Source organism: Chiloscyllium punctatum, chromosome 11, assembly GCF_047496795.1.
Source record: "Chiloscyllium punctatum isolate Juve2018m chromosome 11, sChiPun1.3, whole genome shotgun sequence".
In the NCBI taxonomy this organism is placed as follows: domain Eukaryota; kingdom Metazoa; phylum Chordata; class Chondrichthyes; order Orectolobiformes; family Hemiscylliidae; genus Chiloscyllium; species Chiloscyllium punctatum.
The window spans coordinates 44523621-44546238 of record NC_092749.1 but is presented as its reverse complement, the minus strand read 5'-3'; the positions used below and the strand labels follow the sequence as shown (position 1 = coordinate 44546238).

Here is a 22618-nt window from a genome sequence, read left to right as displayed (position 1 = left end):
GTACACATCCCATTGATCATTTGTTTTGGGGAAAATACTGATCATTCTCAATCAACCCCTGCTTGCAAGCCCCAAACAATTGTCAACAACATTAGCTGTAATTCAACAACTGGACAGAATTTATTAAATAATCCAGGCTAAGAATTAAAGCTCATCTGTCTTGCTCAGAGTGTGTTACATTTGCACTTGCTAGAAACTCTTCATATTAACACACAGGATCCTGCTTTACATAGGTGAAAGAAATTCATACATAATTGCACTTTTTTTTGTGGGAAAATAGGGATCATAGAGACTTCCAAACTTCGCTTTGCTTCCATGGCCACAGTTTGACTCATTATGGGGAGGGGATGACCTATTTCTATGATCACTAGACTATTAAGCCAGAGATCCAAGTAATGCTCTGGTGACCCAGGTTCAAATCCTAGCATGGTTGATGATGGAATTTGAATTTAATAAAAATCTGGAATTAGGGAGGATAGTAATGGCCATGAAATCTTGACCAGTTGTCAGGAAAAAAAGTCTGATCTACTTTACTCATGTTCTTTAGGGAAGAAATTTCAGTCCCTATCTGGTCTGGCTTACAAGCGACTCCAAATCAAGTGCAATGTGGCTGTCTTTGAACTGCCCTCCAGGTAATAATTGCTGGCCTGACTACATCCCGCAAATACCAAAGAGTCTGTTTGGTTTGAGAACAACGTTCCCGTTGCATCTCCAGGTCAATGAAGACCCAACCAATCGGCACTGACTTCTCATGCTAGACAACAGTGTCCCCTTATAGCCCCAAATCAATTTCTTGCATCTTTGTCCTAATAACTGCAACTCAAAAGGCTGAGACATTTTGTTTCCTTTTAGCAATGTTTAAATTCTATACAATTAATAATGGTTATAGAAAGGAAAAAAAATGAGGAAAAACAACTCAGAATTTTAAGCTCTTGGTAAAGAATCAACTATTATTAAAAAACTGCACATTCAATGAACATATCATACAACACATTCGATATCTGAAAGAAAATCATGTCGGAAAGTTGGAAGAAACACTGACAAGGCAAGGACCATTAGAGAAACATTAAATTGTAATCAAACAGAATGGTGCAACTTCAATGAAGTGCACACGAAGGGGGAGTAAAGAATGAGAACGATAAAACTGAAGAGAATGGTGATAAGAGTGAAAATAAGGGCAGAAGGCCAGATAATAGCAAATAAAAACTGAAACTATCCAATGACACAGAGCAGCTTTATGGAATGAGCAACTTCTGTAGAATATAACTATTATCCTATTGTAGGTTATACACAAGCACTTAGTAACTTGAAAATATTTTTGCCTCTTCTCTCATTACAGAACAATGCTTCTAGTACCTAAATGGCAAACAACAAACATACACCTTACAATATAACAAAGGATGCAATTTGGAGGATGAGGAACAAAATGGTAGTGTTAAAATTATGTAGAAGCAAAGAGATCTGAGTATTCTTACACATGCGAACTAAGAAGAAGATGACAAAACTAGCTGACAAAAGCTGTAAAACAGTTTATAAATGCAACAATCCAAGTAGAAGCAGAGAGTAGAAAAGCGAAAAGAAATTCTATACAACCCTTATATAATGCAATAAGCCACAACTGGACTTCACACTTCAGCAAGGAGGGAAGCGCAATAAAGATTTAGCTGACAGATTCCTGGGATGGCAGGACTTACATAATAAGAGACATTGGATCAGTTAGGACCATATTCACTGGAGTTCAGAAGAATGAGGTGGGAATCTCATAGAAACCTATAAAATTCTAACAGGACTTGACAAGATAAACACAGGAAAGACATTCCTTGATGACAGAACTCCAGGAAGCTCGAAGTAACAGAGTAATTGTGGGCCACTAGTCCACAGATCACTGAAGGTGACAGGACAGCTTAATAGGATAGTTAAGGCAGCATATGGGACATGTGCCTTTCATTAGTTGTGGCACAGATCATAAGAGCAGGGAGGTTATGTTGGAGCTGTACTAAACTTAGGTTAGGCCATAGCTGGAGTACTCTATGCAGTTCTGGTTATCACACAATAGGAAGCACATGATTGCACATGAGAGGGTGTAGAGGAGATTCATCAGCATGTTGCCTTAGTTGGAGCATTTTAACAATGAAGAGGGGCTAGATCTGTTCAGATTTATTTTCTGAGAGGGGACCTGATTGAGATCTATAAGATTACACAGATGAAGACCATGGAATGGATTGATAAAAAAACAGCTGTTCCACCTCGCTGACGGGTCGAGAATAAGTGATCATAATTTTAAGGTGAAAGGCAGGACGTTTAGAGACATTGTGAGGAAAAATGTTTTCACCCTGAGTGGTGGGAATCTGGAATGCACTGACCAGAGAAGGTGAGGTGTTCTAAAGTACACGGGTATGTCACAACGTTCAAGGCTAAAGGCTAAAATCATGAGGGCAAAGATAAGATGAATAACAAAGGTCTTTCCCCTCGGGTGGTGAGGTTCATAACTAGGGGGCATATTTTTAAAGTGAGAAGAGAAAGAATCTGAGAGGCAACTTCTTCGTCACAGAGGGTAGGTTGTATGTGGAATAAACTGCCAGAGGAAGAAGTGGTAGATGCAGGTACAGTTACATTTAAAACATATTTGGATAGGTACATGAATAGCAAAAGGTTTAGAAGGATATGGGCCAACCGCAGGCAAGTGGGACAATTTTAGTTTGGAAAACTTGGTTGGCATGGACAAGTTGGACCAAAGGGTCTGTTTCCATGCTGTTTGATTCTATGACAAGTGCTGAAAAATGGAAATAGTGTAGCTTTAGAAAAAATTGTCAGTGTAGAGTCAATGGGGAAAAGGGCCCCTTTCTGTTCTAAAATGATTCTATGACTGGAGAGTCTAGAACCAGGGGCTATAGTCTAAGGATATGGGATAGGTGATTTAGGGCTGAGATGAACAGAAATTTCTTCATCCAGACAATGGTGAGCTTTTGGAATTCTCTGCCACAAAGTGGGAAAGCCATAACATGGAATGTTTCCAAGAAGGAGATAAAGTTCTTGGGGCTAAAGGGGTCAAAGGTTATGGTGAGAACGCAACAATACGACACTAAGTTGGATGATCAGCCAAGATTATATTCAATGGCAGAGCTGACTCAAAGGCCCAATGGCATACTCCTGTTCCTTTTGTCTATATTTCTCGGAAGAATAACAAGGCGTGAAGAGGAAACTTTCCTAAGAATAAGAGACTTGCATTATCTGTATCGTTAACTTTGTTATCTGGGAACAGCATGGCAATAATCAATCTGCACCACTTCACAAATGTGAACATACCCAATTTAACTAACAAGATGATTCATTTGCCTTACTGAATACTATTCAGGACAAAAGCTATTCAGAATTCCTTTAACCTCCTGACTTGCATCTTGTACTTAATGGTTAGGCTTTGGGGAGTCAGGAGGTGAGTTACTCACTGCAAGATTCCTCACCTAATATTACCTGGGTCCAGTGACAATACCTCCAGTCCATTGCCTCCTCATGCACAAAGATACATTTAAATAGCCAATATCATCTTTTAAAATAGCCATAACATTTGTTCTTTTACTTCTGTAACATTTGCTAACTCAAAATGTACACTTGGGTTAAAATCAAACTGCGGATGATGGAGATTTGAAATAAAAACAGCAAGTGCTGGAGAAACTCAGCAAGTCTCGCAGCATCTGTGGAAAAGGAAAAACAGTCTGTGTTTCAAGTCTAATCTGAAGAGGAGTCCTATTGGACTGGACACTTTAACTTTGCGTCTCTCTCCACAAGTATTGCCAGACCTGCTGAGCTGCTGCAGCATTTTTTTAATGACAAACACCTGGGTTCCTTTGCAAAATTCATAACTGGAGAATGATAAAAGTAATTTATTGAAATGAATTGTGTTGATTTTATTTCAAAAGGTGAGCTCCTGATACTTGGCAAAGAAACACAATGTCATGTGTATTTTTAAGCTATGGACAGCTCAGCCAGGACAGTACAATGGGTCATAACAGGACTCTTCAACCCTGGACAACATAAGTCAGTGCGGGTGGGAAGACAGAAAAGAGGTAGAGGTTGGCAAAGGAAGAAGTGGAAACTTTTAGAACGTTGCTTCTAATCATTGTCCAATGCCAAATGCTGAAAAAGTGCTTATTTGATTTTAGCAGCAGAAAACAGGTCAAAGATTGCCTTGATTGTTGTGACATACAGTATCTATTCCTACTCTAATGCAATTATGGCCGCTTGAATCTGAGGCTCACTGAACATTTGAAATTCAGTCCCAGCCAGAGCTTTTCCAGTTTTAAAACACAAAGGCCTTCAAATGCTTTTTCATGCATTTATGCAGATGGAAGGCAGTGTTAGAGAGCAGAAGTACATTTTGATAAGGGACTTTGCTTCCTCAAATTTTGATAAAGCTGGGGACAAAAATTAGCAAGTCATCAAATTCAAGATTTTAAGACTGAGAATCAACCACCAAATGCATCATGGCCATTCAGTCTATTACTCACATCTTATTCTCAAATTACAGAAATTACGTGTAAAACATAATTTAAGCAATTTATCTTAAAATATGGAATGACAGTGTAGGAAAAACTCAAACTACAATTCTTTAAGAATGACAGTCAGTTAAACTTTGCCTGCACTTCTATATCACAATGTGCTCCACTCTGTATTTTGAACTTGTGTAGAACTCGTTTGTATGTTATTTGGCAATAACATTCCATGGCCCCAATTGTTGCAGACAGTACAGAAAGGAGCATGTTGTAATCAGTTTCCAAGCTGCAAATTCATCTTTTATGGAAAAGACAAAAGATTAATTCGGGCCAGGAACTCATTATTGATCAGGTCAATGGGATGAATTTTGAACTATTTTAAGAGATGGTATCTTTTGACTCCAACAAATCCATCGAATGTACAATCGAATGTGCAGACAGTTGAGGAACTGTAACTGAACCAGGGTCAATCATTTTGTGGAGCAAAACAGTCAGTATTATCAGGAGAGGAGGAAAAGGAGAAATAGCAGAAAGCTAGTAAACAAAATTGTTATTTTAAATACATAATTGAATAATTAATGAAAATCAGAACACTATATACTATGGCTGCAAAGTAAGAAATCAGATGTGTGAAAAGGGCTCAACATGTGAGCAAAATTATAGGTCAGGACTAAAACATTACTATGGCAACATGGAAATAAATTGGGATGAATGACAGGAAACAGAAAGCAGTTTTGAATGAGGGCTTTTCAGACTGGAGGAAGGTGTAAGTTCACATGAGCCAGTGCTGGGAACTTTGCTCTTCCTGATACATATTAAAAGATCTAGATCTTGGTGTGCAGGGCACAACTTGGAAATTTGTGAATATGTCAAACTTGACAATACTGCAATCTGGTGAGGAGTACGGAACTTCACAAAGATACATTTTGGCAGGAAGAACATGAGAAGATAATCAAACATTGGTTTGACTTGACCTGGACTATTTTCCTTGACCTAAGGAGTGTACAAAACATTTGCAAGAGTTGTTACAGGATGTGGAATTTCCATTTTGGTGACAAATTGTGACTATTCCTGACAGCAAAGGAGGTTGGGAGGAGATTTGAGAGAGATAATCAAAATCCTCAAGAATCTGAACAGAGGAGATGGAAAAGTCTGTTCCTGCTCATAGCCAAGATCAAGAACACATATTTAGTTTAATTCATACAACAAACAATGGAGGAAGGAGAAACAGCTTTTTATGAGGCAGCAAGTGGTTATGATCTAGAATGCTCTACCTGAGACTAACTGTGTTGGTTCAACAGGGGCATTCAAGAGGGAAATGGATTATTATCAGCAAAGATAGAACATGCAATAGGTTACAGGGAGAGGTTGGAGGGAAATGGAACAGTACACGTTGCTCATTTACAGAATCAGTGCACATATGACAGAAACCTCGATGAATCTTTTTAGACAGTAAATCAAACATCACAAAAATGTGTTTTCTTGATTAACAATTTCAAATGCAATACTGGAAACCCATTTGTCAAAGCTTGCAGAAGGCACAAGTCTCCCTGGCCTGGACTCTCAAAATTAATAGTGGTAATTTTAGAGTAATGCATATAAGGTGTGCCCACATCAATGAAAATGGATTAAGTTAAATACTCAGTACCATTAGTAGAAAGAAAGCAATTGCAGAAAGCTGATAAAAGGAATAATGCATCAAGGGGCTAATCAGAAAACAAATATTAAAACACTGGCTTGAAAAAACTTTGAGAAATTCAGCAAGCGTGCAGAGCACTGGACATATACAAGTCTTTCTTTTTATAGTAACAAAGGCTTTTTAATGCAAATTTGGAAGCGGACTCTGCAGCAGCAGGAAATATGAGAGTTAAAACATGTTTGAAATTAACAAGTAATTTAGGAATGGAGATCATTTTTAAAGCACTTTTGTTGAAAGTTGGAAAGCAACTCACGAGTAAAGATCTAAGTGCAACATAAATTTCATTTGTTGCCTGCTTCTACAGAAACAACGGGAAGGGAGGAGCTGTTTCTGCCAAAAGTACGTCAGCACACAAACTTATATTTAGCACAAGATTTTATCAAACTGTCCAACAGATGGACTCCACTTCTCTTTTGGCAGCTGGGTAGCAAGTAACTGCTTTTTGCTGTAGTTATATAAAGTAAGATGACAAACCCCACAGAAGTTCCCTGAAATCTCTCTTGAACAGTCCTAGGGAAAGACTAGGCACCCACGGTGTCCAAACAAAGCCAATTTTAGCAGAGATTTCTGGAACAGCTATCACCTTTCATAATGTCGAATGCAGTGAACTAAAACAAATAGAGCTCAAGTGCCAAATCTATGATTATTGCCAGCACAGAATGACAGTGCTGCGGATACTGGACGTCTGAACAAAATGCTGGAAATGCTCAGCAAATTTGACAGCATTTCAGGAGACAGAATCAGAATTAATGTATCAAGCCAGTGACACTTGATCAGGAACAGAGACAAACTAGAAATTTCAACACAGAGCCACAATATGCTGTTGAAAAAAAACAGGACAAATGATGTTTGTGTTACTTATGCATAAATGTCACAGTAACTTGAGGTGAAGGCAGGTGCATGGTTACCAGAGAAATCCACAAATTGATGTGAAAGATGTGCCACTTCAGTCATTAGTTAGGCAAAATTACATCCTGTTGTCTGCCTTATCATTCAAAGATGCATTGAGTAGCATAAAGTTACTGTATGTGCATGCGCAATAAGATTACAAAGAATTACTCCATTAAATATGTAATTTAACCTAACTATTGTAAACTAGTGCTTAGGTTCTGAGACTTCTGCTCTACTTTAACTCGTCAATGTAATTAGTATTATTTTTCCCTAATGTATCTATTATAGTTAACCAGTAAAAGTCTCAGATTCAATTTGTCCAATCAATGTTCTGTACGTAAATGAAGGTGCATAACTGTTCTATGGTTAAAATACCACTGAAAAAAGTCAATCACCAACTTGAACCATAAACTGAGAACATAATTACTCAAATATCATGAAGATCAACAAACTTTAATTTCTTAAATTTACTTTTGCTGCATGGGAAGCCCATTCTTAAGATTTGGTTGTGGGAAGGTTTAAAATGTCAAATTAGAATTTACAATATTTTTGCTTTTACACTGTCCCTTTTTTGTTCTTCAATTCAATCCTTCCTCCCTTTGATTTCACCTTCTGCATTTGATTTAGCATTGAATGCATCAACATTGAATAATGCTTCTCCCTCAGTACTTTCCACAATCCTTCAATCAGTTTGGTTAAGGTGGTACACAGTACAATCCTTGTCTTGCAAATTTAAGTGCTAGATTCCCTGTTTCCCTCATTGCGGTAACGATCAGCCTGGATGTTCAGCCACTTACAAGTGCTAACAACCTAAATGCGTATCATCATGTCATAGACAAAGTGCTGTTTGATCACCATCAGCAAATTATGGCCCCAAGATTCTCAATGCTGTCTATTGTGTCACCATCCATTTTAATTTAAGGGTCAACCTATTAATGAGCATTCAGAAGATCCAGGTTTGCTTACCCGAAAAACCAACAACAACTTGTTCCAAAACCAAACAATATCCTAAAAGTCATCAAGCAAATTGCTAAAATGAGCATTAATAATCATTTGGTCATAAAGAACTTGAGTATTACTGAATAAGAGCCTACAGTTGCAAGCGATATTAGATATGCATCATCAGCAAATTTAAGTTCATTGTCAAGCTTGTACATTTATTCATGTACAAGCTTGACAATGAACTCAGGTACAAAGCCATGCTGCAGGATAATGGCTATCCTGATCAGGTAATTTCTTGTTCTACATCGTGCAAACTCTTTGAAGGCCCTAAGGCCATCACTCATGCTCACGAAAGGTGACCAAGTTACCTCAGAATTGGGTAAGGTACCTCAAACATTTGAGCAAAAAATGAAGTTTTAGTCCATTACTATGCAGTTGCAAAATAAATGGTGTTCACCACCAAAAGGATACTGCAGTCAAGTCAAAAACCATGTTCTGCCCATCATAGGACTGAGTGATATAGTTAATGAATTTCAGTGCAGGTGTAATGCAAGATATGAAGGCTTCAAGATTGTCAGATCACAAAAAACATCATAATAACATATGAAGGAGTAACACATTCAGATTTTAAGCCTGCCTCACCATTCCATAAGATTGAGATTGTTCTGCTCTAGACCTCAACTCCTTTTGGTTACCAGATGCTCATCACCCCAACGTTTCAATGTTTCAAAGGTCTACCCACCTCCTCCTTAAATACATGCAGGATCTAGCCTCAAAGACTCTATTGGGTAAAGAATTCCTGACATACACCACGCAATGAAAGAAGAAATTCCTTCCTATTAGCTTTAATAGAGTGTCCCTTTAACTATGTTCCTCATTCAACATCTTGTCAACATCTATCCTGTAAAGCTCCCTCAGAATCTTCTATGTTTCAACAAGATCACCTCTTATTTTCCTCAGCTCTAACGAGTACAGGCCTAACCTGTTCAACTGCTTTTAACAAGTCAACTTCTTCATCCCAACAAACAGCCAATTGAATCTCTGGTGAACTATCTTCAACCGCTTTTTGATTATATAAGACACTGGTGAGGCCACAACTGGAGTACTGTTCTGGTCACAACATTCCAGGAAGGAGGTAATTGCTCTAGAAAAATGCAGAGAACTAATTTAAGTTTGTTGTCACACTTGCAGTGTAGGACATTTGTGGGCAGTAGAAGTTGCAATGTGTTAATACACAGGGCCTTGTTCATTAAAAGCTAAAGTAATACGTGTAATGCACCGTGCCTTTTTCAACTCAACAAAATAGTTAACAGCTATTTGCTTGTTCATTTCTGGGGGCAATGTCCAAATCAATCAGGTTAACCTGTCTAAGTAAGTCCAGGTTGATGTCTAAGTAAGGCCAGGTAGTTAACCACTGTATGAGCTTGGCAGCACCAGTATCAGAATAAACCTTGCAACCCCTCATACAGTTGGTTTTCTCCTTTACTTGTATTCTTACAAATTGCCTCATGAGTGCAGACCACCTCTGTTTTTTTTTCAGCTGAACCTGATATAATGTTCAGAAATGAAAACATTCACACTTTAACACAGTTTCCACTTCAAGTTCAACATGTGCAGCCCCTTCTCCATGACCGACAGAATAAAACCTTTTAATGAATCATCAAAGTAAGGGAGACGAACCTTATTGTATAATTGAAAACTGTAGTTGTTCAAGAACAACTCATGGATAGATTTCATAAAATGTCATTTAACTCCATTTGCTTAACTCTTTAATTATTTGTGTGGCATGTATGCATGAAAGAAAAGTGCTCCTTAATTTTTTGAAACTTTGTTTCCCATTCTGGATCTTAGATTGCCAGATATGTAAGAACATGGGTTGCTGATCACTTGAGGACTTCCTTCTGGATCCAGAGGCGAAGGCACAAATTGCTGGGGGCGCTCGGTGGGTCTGGCAGCATCCGTGGAGAGGTTTAGCGTTTTGAGTCAATGGCCCTTCCTCAGAACAAGAGTTCGCTCGACCTGAAACGTTGACTGATTTCTTTCTGCAGATGCTGGCAGACCCATTGAGTTTTTCCAGCGGTTTCTGTTTTTGCTTCTGATTTACAGCATCTGCAGTTCTTTCTGTTTTCATTCTGGATTCACCTGGGTCCCTTTCTAAAACCATCAGACGTGGTGTGTGACGGTGGATTATACAGAGAAAGGTAGTTTGCTGTCTTCCTGGCCTTTTGGAAGCTTACGTAGCTCTGGAGATGGATCGAACTTGAAAGGGTTCAGAAAAGATTTACATGAATGTTGCCAGGGTTGGAAGATTTGAGCTACAGGGAGAGATTGAATAGGCTAGAATGTTTTCCCTGGAGCATCAGAGGCTGAGGGGTGACCTTATAGAGATTTATAAAATGATGAGGGGCATGGATAGGATAAATAGACAAAGTCTTTTCCCTGGAGTGAGGGAAGACCAGAACTAGAGGGCATAGGTTTAGGGTGATGGGGAAAGATATAAAAGAGACCTAAGGGGCAATTTTTTCAAGCAGAAGGTGGTACGTGTATGGAATGAGCTGCCAGAGGAAGTGGTAGAGGCTAATACAATTGCAACATTTAAAAGGTATCTGGATGGATATATGAATAGGAAGGGTTTGGAGGGATGTGGGCCAGATGCTGGCAGGTGGGACTAGATTAGGTTGGGATATCTGGTCGGCATGGACAAGTTGGACAAAGGGTCTGTTTCTGTGCTGTACATCTCTATGACTCTATGACTTGACAGTTCATTTAGCAAATCACCATGAGTTGCCAAGGTTTGAGAGCCAGCTGTTAAATTCCTGGTCTGATCAGAGGCTCCAATGACTGAATGAGGATCTGAATCTCAAAGTGACTCAAAAGCTGTCTAATAAAATCAAGACAAACGGTTTTGCTCAGCTCGATGCAGTTTATGCAAGAAAACAGTTTTATATACCAAAGAATTTATTCCACTGTTATTCCGTTGATATTGAGCTTTACTTGATTCGTTATTTCAAATTTAGAATACTTCATATATATTTTGTCAGGTAGAAATGTTATGGATAATGCATTTTCACATATGCACCCTGGTTTCATTTTTCTTCTCCCTACTCGTGTTTAAAACAAAGCACTTTCACATTTTGCTGCAGTAAATTTATTCTGACGTGTCAGTCCATTCCATCAATTTATCTACGTTCTCTTGAAGTTTAACACCAACCATCGTAGAACTCACTACATTTAGAACATTCGTAATTTCTGCAAATTTTGAAATTGTGCTCTGAATACCTTAGTGACAATATCAATTGCATATCAAGAAAAGCTATGGTCCTAGTAATAATCCTAGGGAACACCACTAACAGCCATCCCCCAAACTGAAAAAAAAGTGCTCCCAACTGTTGCCTACACTCAACCAACTTTGCATCCATAATACAAGTGTCACACAAAGTACAGTCAATTATGCTGGAATTCCTTGTGATGTCCCTTAGGTTCAGCAGCAGCTTCAAGTTTTCACATCTTTTGAACTTCCAAAGCCCAGTCCTGGAATTCCTTGCATTCTTTAATGACACTTTGTGATAAACTCTCAACCAAGTTATCAGTTGCTCTGTGAATGCTCAAGACAAATCATGCGACTCGTGATAACCATTTTGTAAGACTTAAATCATTTTAAACTACCGGCTCTTGGATTTTGACTTTGCATTGATTTTACCGAGGAAAAAGCTGAAGAAATATTAAATTATTGCCACTGCCAAGCACTTCACCTACAAAACTGGCTCCAGCCCTCCTCTCACTTTTCTTTCATTAGTATCATGACTGTAAGAAAATTTTGGATTCCCTCTTGCATTGGCTGCCAGTATCTTTTCATAGTCTCGCTTGACTGCTCTTATTTACTTCACTTCTCCTCAGAATTGTGTACATTCAGCTGAGTTCTAACTTTGTATTATCAATCTGGCATCTGTCTAACTCTTCTAATTTGTGCCATCTGACTAACTCCTCCTTTATCTTATCTAACGCTAAAATATACGGAACTCTTTTTCCCCTTTGTGAGGATACATCTCAATGATAAACAAGAGTCAAATCAATTTAAGGCCACATTATTCACTTAAGCTTTCCCTGCCGATCTGACCCCAAATTAGCTGGGACTGATCCATTTTCACCACAACATGGATCTTCCTCCAATCAAGTACTTATACTTGGGAAAGCTCGTCTTAGGCGTCTTGTTGTTCAGTGGTAGCGTTCCTTTATCTAAGACAAGAGGCCCAGGTTCAATTCCCATCTATTCCACAGGTATGTCAAAACAGACCTGAACACATTGATTAAAAATATCCAGAAAGCTCATTTGTCCATGGCTACCTTAAACATTCTGATACCATCATTTTTTCCATAAACGTTCTCAAAATGACATTCTCTTCAGTTGACCAACTTGATTTTCCAGAAGCAGATCAAATAATTCTGCCTTGCTTAATTGATCAGGAAAATTCTCCTGAGTGCACTTCAGAAGCCAATAACCGTTTCTACCCTCAATACTTTTACTTACTGAGTCTGCATTAATCTAAGTAAAATCCCCTAGTATCACTGCTCTGAAGTTTTTGCTCCTCAATACTACCTTTCAAAACACTTCCTACTCCATTTGCTTCATTCTATTTGGAGACTGATAAGATTCACCCAGTCATTGCAAACTTTTTAAAACGTTCTCCCTGTTTCTATGTGAGTTTCCTCCAAGTGTTTCAGTTTCCTCCCACTGTCCAAAGATGTACAGCTTAAGTGGACTGGCCATGCTAAATTGCCCATAGTACCAGGGTCATGCAGGGTTAAATGATGGGGTGGAGGGGTCTGGTTTGGATGCTTTTTGGAGGGTTGATGTGGACTCTATGGGCCAAATGAGCCGACTTCCACACAGTAGGGATTCTGTGATTTCATGATTTGAATTGAATAGATTCTAGACTTGTCATTCTTGATGCTGCAGCTAATTCCCATACCCTGCATAAACCTTCTAGTTGATGTAAATTTGGCATACTTTTCTGAGATTTTGTAACTACTGTTGGTCTTCAGAGGAGAGAGATGGCATTTTCCTTCACATCACCTTTGGTTTCTTGGCAAAAATCATTCTATAACACAAGGGCCTAGAAGCAGGTTAGAACCTAAAACATATATTAGGATTACCATCAGCTTTGGATCCTGAAGCGCCCAAATCCACTTCATATATTTCAGTGACATGATTAGATGTGCGATTCACTGTGTGGAAACAAATCCACATTCTATTCTGCCTCAAAAAGTGCACTGAATCCTTCAACATACCATATCAGAATGATACTGTCAACATTTTGTTTTCAATTACTCAACCCAGAATTGCAGAGAAAATTAATCTTTGCTTAATTTGCACAATTTTAAATTGAATGCAATTGATTGCTTTAACAATTTTTTCTTTCTTTCAAATTCAGCATGCGGTCCTCAGGAAGTATCCATTCTGCTAACTTCAAAGACACAACAAACAGCATGTTTCAATACATATCCATGAGATGTACACTCACCCCCTCACTTTAGTCTGTGAAGTTTCCAATTATGGTCAGTTCCCATTTCTTATTTTCAAATTAAAATACATCCAGCATAACTTCTCACCCTCGATATTTGACATTGCTTGAACACGAACTGTTCTTGTAGACCAATCAAGAACACACACAAAATCTGCACACTATGGGTAGATTTCATGCATCATTTTTCCATAGATAGTCCAGAAAATGTTGTCATTTCTGATGATTACCTAATTCTACATTAAGGCCAGCGCTTTGCTCATCAGTTTAATATTATAAAGTTATTGAGGCTGTGCATCAATACATGTAGCTTACAGATGTTATGCATTTGTTATTCTAACTATGAGATGACAATTGTTTTGTTATCTCCTACTGTGGGTACAGCTTTTGTTACCATTTTGGTACAATCACCATTGGTATGCCTCGATTGCGCAATATTTTGTCATTTCTTTCCTCCATTTCCTTACTACTACATGCCAATGACATCAGTAAGCCTTCAGCCAAATGTTTGGACAGAATAACAGTAATGTCAAAAAAACTTAATTGGCTGTGAAACATATTGAATTACCTATGGGTCAAAAAGTTGCAATGAAAATGCATCCATGCAAAGACACAAGTATTATTGAGCCATCATTTATTCCAAATTCTGTCACAGTTGCTGCGCAGTTTGGCATCAAGTTATGGGTGAGCCTGTATTTTAATCCACAACTAAACCTGCACATGGACAGTTGTGACCTGTTGAAAATGGTCAAGCACAAAAATGCTCCAGATTTGCCCATGAATTGATAATGTAACCTCACAAAAGTTCATCACCTAAGACAATCTATGTCAACACCCAAAACACTTCAGACTATTCATGTTTGTCTACTGTACTGTGGTAATTATCCTGGAGATAAATAAATATTTAATTACATGTAATATACATGTATTGATGTCTTGGAGGTCTCACATTATCATGGAGATCTCACAGTATTACACTGGGAGCACCACACCATTGTACTGCTTCACAAGTAAAAAAAAAACTGAATTATCAGCATAATCTTTCTCCATCTTGCCCCACAGACCTCACCCCCACTGACAAATGGCTACATCTTAAAATAATACACTACTGCCCTCAACTTATGAACTGATAATTTTTAAACAAAATAAGATTGCCCGAAGTCTTACGATTTTTGTGATCATCATAGGTTCTGGCTCTGTGCACCTTTTCCATCTGTGCAAGTGTGAAATTTTGTTTCATGGATGTCAGTTCCTGTGACTGGCAGAGTAATCTCAAGAGCAAACACAAATTAATTACAATGAAGGCTGGCCTGTAAGTAGACGGTGTAGAATGCCAGTTTCCCAACTACAGGGTTGAAGGTTCAATCAATAAAATGCTCCAAATGCAGCCAGCCCTGCTGCACACCTCCCATCAGCTGGTCATGGAGCATTGTTGCTCTCAGTGATCATCTCTGACTGCCTCTCTCTTGACTGAAGATAGTTGCTTAGTGACAACTGGTTCCCATGACAATGCAAAAAGGGGTAAATAACTGTTATAAAACATTAATCCTGAACTTGCAAGTCCATGTAAGGTAAACACTTGAATGTCTTGATAAAGTGGCTGTACCCAAATTGCATTACAACATTAAACCAGAGCAGTTAAATATGCTGTAATGTAGATATGCTTTTAAAATAGGAAAAAGGACCTAAAATGAACAGACAAATCACTTCCTTTCAGCTGCTATTCATGTTTCTCAAATTCTTATTTATTAAGTTCATTTCAAGCAAAAAGGGAAAAAAAAAAATTCTGTGTACAACAAGTATAATGGTTGCGAATGCACTGCCTAAAAAGCTGGGGAAAGAAGAGAAATTACCAACTATGAAATTGAAATTGGATGTATAATGGCAAAGGAGTTTTCAGGACTGTTGGGATAGACCATGGGAGTGGATCTAAGTGGACAGCTCGTTTTAAAAATGAAGAGTTGATGCAGATATAATCACACAAATTGCCTCCTTCAGCGTTGTTTGATCCCATGAACTCTTGCAACATCTCCAAGCCTCAATTTTATTTTCATTTCCATCTCAAATTTTGCTTCCAAGCACCTCTTTAACCTGTAGCAGTCATTTTAATTCCCAGCAACTATAGGCTAAATTGTCAACACACAATTCAGTATTAATTGCTCAACTCAATACAAATACCCAGAAAAGTCACACGACCGCAGGAAGCTATTCATGGGTGTTAAATAGTGGCACGTCAGCATAAATAAGCAAATACTTAAATTCCCACCAAGATTTAAAACAGCAAGCAGTTGAGCCACACAAACCCAAAATGATGGAGTAACATGCTTCAACAAAAGGAAAATATTCACTACCAGTCTCCCTGTTCAGTGTCAGGAAGGCAAAAGCAAAAGAATGGTTTTGGCTCAAAACTAATTAACCAAGTCAGAATAGAGAAGATGACATTAAATTATTGATGCACCAGATTAAAACTCATAGTTAACAAAAGTGACAATGGACAAGGCAAGGAATCTTGCAGCAGACAATGCACTTCCAGACCAGCGCTCCCTCTAATTTTTGTTCTAGTTGCAAGAGCTTCTGAGGCAGATATGTGAAAGCAAATTCCTGAACCGGAGTCAATGCTTGCGCAGAGCAGCTGCACATGGACACAGAGGTAGATTAGAGGGAACACTGCTCCCGGTTCCTCACAGCATGTCTATTACTTGGCAAAAGTCAGGAATGGAATGGAATACTCTGCACTTGCCTGGATGAGTGCAGTTCCAACACTCAAGAGGCAAAGCTTCCCACTTGATTTGCATCATTTGTACAGATGTTCTTTCTTACTGCCACTGACAGAGTGCCAGTAGTGTGTACCAACTACAAGATACATTGCAGTAATTCAACAAGACACCTTAGAGACCACATTCCAAATCCACAGCCATTAACATCTAGAAGAGCAGGGAGAGCACATACACGGGAACACCACCACGTACAAGTTCCCCTCCAAGCCACTTACCATCCTGACTTGAAAATATATTGTGGTTTCTTTGGTGTCACTGGGTCAAATTCCTGGAGTTCCCTCACTCGCTACACCAATTGGAATGCAAGTGGGTCAAGAAAACTTGTCACCACTTTCTCAAAGTCGAAAGGAATGGATAATAAATGTTGGCACAGCCAACTACGCCCACATCCCATGAGTGAATTAAAAAAAAAGCAGCAATGCCATCGAGGTGACCTATCTGATCCCCAACTGAGATTCCTATGCTACATTCCTTTCTTAATCACATGGGACTCACAAAAAGGATGTCACAGAAAAGTACAGAGGAGTTGGGCACCCTTTCCTTCAATTGAAAACCAAAACAATTTTCAAGCAAAACCAACTCTTGCAATGTCAAATTCAGTAACCCATCTTCCCAGAACAGAGTCAAGCAATTAGATCAAACTATGTGATTTCCAAGAAATGTCTTCTTAAAAATGTGCCAATTTCCAAAGTGACCTTACAAACCACAAAGAATCCAAATGCCTAAGAGAATTTGGAATAATTAATATTTCCACACTGTTCAATACTTTCTCTCAAAAGAATATTAAATATTAAGCCTTCATAACAATTCAGCAACTTTCTTATTGCCCAGACAGTCAAATTATAAAATCACCTCACTTAAACAAAATTTGTTACAGCTTTCTCCAGTACACTGTTCTCTCTTACATCAAAACCAATGAAACTTTTACATGCAAATTGAAAGGGGTCTCAATTGAAGGCTACTTCCTTTCTCTCCATAATCATTAAAACAAAGGATGATGAGGATTGCAGATACATTGAACAAGTCTTGTTTGATCTTGCATTTGTTGAATCAAACTTCCTCATTTGACCATGACATTATTATTAAAAGGAAGGACCTAAATTCAAATACTGCTTTTTATTGGGAGATGGTAAAACCTGACTATAAAAAGCAGAAGGCCATTCAGCCCCTCGAGTCTGCTCTGCCATTCAGTATAACTTGTCTGATCATTCAACTCAGTGCCCTGTTCTTGCTTTCTCCCTATGTCTTTGATCCTTTTAGCCACAGGAACTAGATCAATCATCTTCTTGAAAACATTCATGGTTTGGCCTCAAATGCTTTCTGTGGCAAAAAATTCCACAGGGTCACCACTCCCTGGATAAGGAAATTTCCCCTCATCTAAGTCCTAAATGGCCTACCCCACATACTTAGACTGTGAACTCTAATTTTGGACTACCTAGTCTTCAGGAACATTACTTCCTGCTTTGACCTTGTCCTTACACCTGCATGCATTATCACTTGAGCCACATTATAAACAATGAGATGTTCTGTTACACCCCATACTGATTGTACAATGAGACAGACAGCAACTCTGAGCAATTATGTTTGTTATGACAAACTGTTCATCCAAAAATGCTACAAAACCTTTGCTTTTCACTTCTTAAGTCATTCTAAGTCAGACCTATTTAAACAGATCCATGTGTCTTCAGGACAGATAACCAAAATGGAAGATGCTTGTTGCATCAATTAACCAATACCGCAGAATGCATCCGTCTTAAATAATACTTCTTTTTTAAAGATCTGAAGGTCTATTTCGCTAACATAGCACAATTTCTTCCCAAATTTATCTTTAAAATAAATTTATATGCAATTTTTTCTGGCATGGTATAATATTTTTCAGATACACAAAGCATTTCCACTCAAATTGCTGGCAAACTATTCCATGTCCTGCCATGTGAAGAATATGTAGCTGCTGTTGCCAGAGTATAATGTGGAAAAGTTACCAGAGTTCCTGAAGTGGGACTTGAGAAAAATCCAGAGTACAACTCAGCAACTACCTTAATCTAACAAATTTTTCGAATTTTAGATAGATGTTAAAAATGAGACAATTGCCTCATGATACTTTCAATTTTCACTTCAGCTCATACTATGGAGTTAAACATTATGTTCTCTGTTTTTATTTGCAATGCTATGCTTTGTGGGAAATATTTTGTTAACCAGTTTCCATAAATGATCAGACTATTGAAATCTCTTACCTATTTTAAAGATCGATCATACAATGGACTCATGATTTTGAATGCCTCTTGAACCTCTTCTCAACCTACTCTTCACCAAGGTAAAACAGTCCCAACTTTTCCAAACTAACCATGTAATAGAGGTCTCTCATCCTCGTAACTATTCTGGTAAATCTATTCTGTATGCTTGCTAATGCTTTCACATCTTTTCTAAACTGTGATGCCTCAAAGTGGACACAACAATCCTGCTCAGATCAAGCCAGGATTTTATTCAAGTTCAACATAAAGCGACACACGTCAACACAAACTATTGTTTTGTTCTACAACTCGTATACGTGGAAGAGAATCAGCACACTCAAGTCTTTTTAAACTTTGAAACAGAATTGTCTGCTCCACAAAGTTGATACATGTGGTTTTTGGTCGAGTAAAGTGTTGTATCAGCAAACTGTGGCATAGAAACATAGGCTTACACAGGATAAAAAGGAAACAATTCAATACTTTGTGGCTCAATTTGCTCTTTGGTGGAGCTGACCAGTCAATCTCATTCCTCTGCTCTTTCCTATAGCCCTGTAATGTTTCATCACAAAATCGGACAACCATAATATCACATACAGAGAGTATTTCCACTGATCCACTCATTTCAAAGCAAATTATTTTGGAAAGGAAGTTGAGAAAACCTAGGTAACTCTGGATCTTTCCGTTTAGAGAATATTACTGGAATCCATCGACCACTGGAGACAAGTTGACCAAACATTTTAGCAATTTCAAGCTGAATGAAGAGAGGCAGCATTGATTTGTGAAGGATGGGTTATGTCTGAATGATCTACTTTACCTTTCTTTGAAAAGGTCATCAGCAGAGAGGATAAGGGTGCATCTACGGACAATACGAGACTCCCACGTGATACTTCATGAAGAAGTTTCAAATAAAAATTCATCACGACTCCAAAATAGATTGAAAGGGAGATAACCTTGGCAACTGCTTGGTCAGCTAGCGTGTCAAGATAAAGGGGATGTTCTCTGACAAATGCTGTAGTAAATACTGCCTTTCATCATATCACACACAAAGATATTCGTGAATGAAGAATTGAGAGCTTGTCCCAAACTTTAGAAATGGAATGAAGATGAGTTGTAAAATGGAAGCAGGCGGTTAAAAGATATGACCGAGGAGTAAAGCGATGGCAATTCTTTTCTCTAATTCATTTGTGGGATGTGGGCACCACTGACTGGGCCAGCATGTAATTCCTGTCCCAAGTTGCACTTGAGAAGGTGGTGGTGAGCTGCCTGCTTGAACTGGGTTCAGAATAGGTCAAACCAAACTATTTATTCAAATCATGAGACTGGGAACCATGGAAAAAGAAAATATCAAAGTGACAAAGAAACCTGAAGTCAAGTGAAACAAACTTTGAGTTCAAGAGACTCAGCACAGACCTGGAATCATTGAGGGATAGTTGGAATCGGCAAAACGGGAACTTGGCATTGAGAATTACCCCATTAGCCATTGTTTCAACACAGAAGAGCTGAACCAAATCACCCTTTCTATTTTTGTATTTGCAATACAGTAAAATTAAACCATTCCAAGACCCTCAAAGTGCACCCTTCTTGGCATGATTCAGCCACTTGATGTTCCCACTTCTCCCATCACTTTTTAAATGAAAAGAAAGTTCCTTTTTCTACAAAGTAAAAGCCTTTTATCTTGTGCATTTGCTTCATTTTTTCCTTCTGTCCCTCACTCCCAGACAATGATAACCTAATTAATAATAGATTTAGAAGACAGGAAATAGCACTTGGAATTCCAACACATCGCCTGGGTTAATGGTCTAATATTGTAATTTAGTTCGCACATAAATCAAAACCATTGTATGTTGACTAATTTCAAAACCCACTATGTGGTTCAGTTCCAAAACAATTCATCACCTGGCCTTCAATTTGTAATATACAATAAGAGAGAACAAAATAGGTTTATGATCAAAGATGTAGGGGCAGAAGTTGGCTATTCATCCCAACAAGTTTGATCCACCATTGAATGAGATCATGGGGTTACAGCCCTCATTGAATTTTCATTAATTTTATTTTTTTTAAACTTTCATCAATTTTGGTTTGGAGCAATGACGTTTTGGAGTATGAGTAACAACTTGGATTAAAAGAAAAGCAGATCAAACAAGCTTTTGCTTATTCGCGAGGCTAGGCCAATAAGTTAATTGCAGGTTAGTTCCTGATCAAAAGGTTCTGCACATGCTTCAAAACTGGGAAAGAGCATTATGTTTATATAGATGGCAGAAGTTGGTCTGTACTTGGTTCTGGCAAGTCTGGAAAAGCCCTTATGCTCAAGAAGATGGCAAATACTGAATTGTAACTCAGATCTTCGGGAGGAGATGATCAGTCAGTCAAGGAATGGTCAGAGTTCAAATTGGGTTTTGGACGTGCTTTTTAATGGGATAATAATCTGGCTGTTAATGGTAAAACAAAGATTTGAAATCTCCCTGCCTAGCCTGCCGTGAGCAGCTCTTGGAAGCTCAGAGAATAGAAAACTAAGTTACAGGTATTATTGCCTTTATGTGACTAAATTGTAAAGATGACTGATGGATAAATTCAAAAAGAAAAATCAGCCAAGAACCTATCATCGAAACTCTATGGGACAACATATCGTCAAAACCACTGAAGTAATCTGGACAGTTTTGTTATTTTCTTTCATCGAGCTGTTAATTATGTTTGTTTGTCTGTGTGTCTTTCGCGTTAATGGAGCTGAAAGTAAAGGCTTTTGACTTTAAAGCACTCAATTAGATTATCTCTTGTTTAACTTTACTGTGCTAAAGCTACTAGATTGTTAATAAATTGCTATGTCTTTTGTTTACAATGCATATCAGTGTCTGGAACTGCTTATTTGGCCAAGAGGTTAGGAACCAGTAGGGTGAACTTTGAGGGTCTTGAAATGGTTTAATTTTACTGCATTGCAAATACAAAAATAGAAAGGGTGACTTGATTCAGCTCTTCTGTGTTGAAACAATGGCTAATGGAGTAATTCTCAATTGCCGATTCCAACTGTCCCTCAATGGTTCGAAATCTCTCAGTCTTTAATATACTTAATAACCAAGCCTCCAAAACCTCTGAAGTAAAGAATTTCACAGATTTATTACCACAGAAGATGAAACTTCTTCTCATCTGTCCTAATATGAGTGGTCCCTAACTTTGAGATTATGCCCTCTAGTCCTCGAATCTCTCAATATCTAACTTCAGTTTTATTAATGAAGAATTTCAAAATTATACTTATCACAAACTCTCTTAACTGGAGCTTGTGTACAATGGATTCAACTTTACAAATGAGCATTGCTTCACAGTAAAACTCCTTCTTGGAGAGAGATGGTGGATTTTTGTTTTATAAACAGCAAGGAACTCACTCAATATCCTAGCCAACATCCATTCCTTAAACAGCACCATCTAAACACAGTAATGTGTCATTTTACCAGTCTTGTGGGCAACTGGTGGGCAGCCAATGCGTTTGCACCTTTTCATACACAGTTTGTGTAGAGGTTCAGAACACGTGAAGAGAATGGAAGACACGCTCTTTGAATTATCAAGATTTGGCAACGTGGTTTAATATTCTGATTGTTTCGCAAGGTTTTCATATGGTCACTATCAAATTTCATGTCATTTGGAGACCCTTGGAGACCCCATCTAGCTTAACAGCTTCTGCATTATCTCCCAATTTCACACCAGTATGTACCTGTTCAATTTCAATTGTCAGTCTTCTAGCTGCTTAAAATTTTGTTTCAAACCATTTATAGTTTCTTGGAGTTTTTGTTTGAAGCAATACTTGTCTCTACCGTGATGATGCAATCATAAACGGCATCATAATGAACTTCAATATTGTGCTCACACAGTAACCTCCCAAGTACAATTCCAGACTAAGTTACAAGAAGAAAATGCTTTAAGGACAAGACCACTTGGTTAATTCTTCTATTAAGCAGAGTACAAAAGCGTGACTGATATTAATGCAGACAAAAGGTCAAACCTTCCTGGTCTGTGTAGTTCAGACACAAGCAAGCTAATTTTACTGAACCAGAATGGCACCTCGACCTCAGTTTAT

At 38.2% G+C, this 22618-nt stretch overlaps 1 protein-coding gene across 14 annotated transcripts in view; it reads right to left on the bottom strand.

The window, feature by feature from the left end:
* The window catches only part of LOC140482942 (transcriptional-regulating factor 1-like), a 280570-nt gene that overhangs the window by 102836 nt on the left and 155116 nt on the right, over positions 1 to 22618 (bottom strand). The window contains exon 1 of one of the 14 annotated variants that reach the window (XM_072580713.1): positions 14712 to 14821. The exons of the other annotated variants lie outside the window; for them this stretch is intronic. The gene's annotated coding sequence lies outside the window, so the exon portion shown is untranslated. Of the gene's footprint in view, positions 1 to 14711; positions 14822 to 22618 lie in introns of those variants that run through there. 14 annotated transcript variants of the gene reach the window in all.